Source organism: Mustela erminea, unplaced genomic scaffold, assembly GCF_009829155.1.
Source record: "Mustela erminea isolate mMusErm1 unplaced genomic scaffold, mMusErm1.Pri scaffold_79_arrow_ctg1, whole genome shotgun sequence".
In the NCBI taxonomy this organism is placed as follows: Eukaryota; Metazoa; Chordata; class Mammalia; order Carnivora; family Mustelidae; genus Mustela; species Mustela erminea.
The window spans coordinates 3,265-4,851 of record NW_022476439.1 but is presented as its reverse complement, the minus strand read 5'-3'; positions in this window follow the sequence as shown (position 1 = coordinate 4,851).

Below are 1,587 nucleotides of genomic sequence, written 5' to 3'. Positions count from 1 at the left end.
AAAAAAACACTACCAGGATATTGAAGGCCTGGTTACTTATCAAGTAAAGACAATTGGGAGTCTCCTGGTGGAGTGTTACATTCCTGCTATCAAGCATCCTTGTTAATGAGATTTAGGTTTAGAAGAAATTGAACTTTATTTACTTTTCCTTCTACCTCCGCCTCCTTCCGTTTCTCATGGAGGGGAGGGTGACATTAGGGCTATTGATAAGGTAACTTCTTTGTTCTAAATCTCAAGGACATTTGCAAACCAAAGGAGACTCCTACCTTGCAGGACTGTGATCTCTGCAAGATAACCATTTGCCCTTCTTTTAGGGCAGTCAGGGGTGCCTGTGAAATGTCACACATATTACCAAGGGGAGTGGGTGGAGAGGGGGTGCAAGGGCCCAGCTTTTGCTTTGTCCTCAGCCATCCTCCTGCTCCCTCATCATTCCCCCCTGAACAATTTTGACCCTTAAATCTTTAAGGTGGTTGAAGGTGGAAGGTCTCATCTTCTGTAACTTCTTCGTGCTGAATAGGGGCGTAGAGCTGTCCCTACCTACTCAGGTCAACATTGATCAGGGTAGGAATGTATAAGGGAGTTACGAAAGGTGGAGGCAGCTGAATCCGGCGCTGACAGTGAAGAGGCGTCCTCGCGTGCGATAAGGATCGTCTGTCGTGGTGTAGTCATTGTAGCAATGGAGTCTCGGCACCAAGTAGAGAAACATGGAACAAAGCAACATATTAAGGTTAATAAGGTGATAAGAATGAGAAGCCCGAAAAGGAGATTCGGCCATAGTCCTCCTTCAAACCAGGAACTTAACCATTCACTGAGAGAGAGAAGGATCTTGTAGGGCCTTAATTTGGGTATTCATATCTTTTATTAGTCCTGTGACATTTTTGTGATAGTCTGGGATGTACACACAACATTCTGTCTTGATAATTGCACATGTGCCACCCTGGGCTGCTGTCAGGACATCTAAAGCCATCCTATTTATCTCTTAAGGGAGGGGACTCTCCAGGGCAGGGGTCTTTCATTTGTTCAGGGGGGAATGATGAGGGAGCAGGAGGATGGCTGAGGACAAAGCAAAAGCTGGCGCCTTGCACCCCCTCTCCACCCACTCCCCTTGGTAATATGTGTGACATTTCACAGGCACCCCTGACTGCCCTAAAAGAAGGGCAAATGGTTATCTTGCAGAGATCACAGTCCTGCAAGGTAGGAGTCTCCTTTGGTTTGCAAATGTCCTTGAGATTTAGAACAAAGAAGTTACCTTATCAATAGCCCTAATGTCACCCTCCCCTCCATGAGAAACGGAAGGAGGCGGAGGTAGAAGGAAAAGTAAATAAAGTTCAATTTCTTCTAAACCTAAATCTCATTAACAAGGATGCTTGATAGCAGGAATGTAACACTCCACCAGGAGACTCCCAATTGTCTTTACTTGATAAGTAACCAGGCCTTCAATATCCTGGTAGTGTTTTTTTTCGCATGCATGGGCTAACCGGCCAGTTCTGCTTCTGTAAGATTGCTTTGTCTGCTTTCGCGCGGGTCCCCTGACCCAATCCACTGACGCCAAGTATGCCTGTTCAAAGGATCAATCAATCAGCGCCG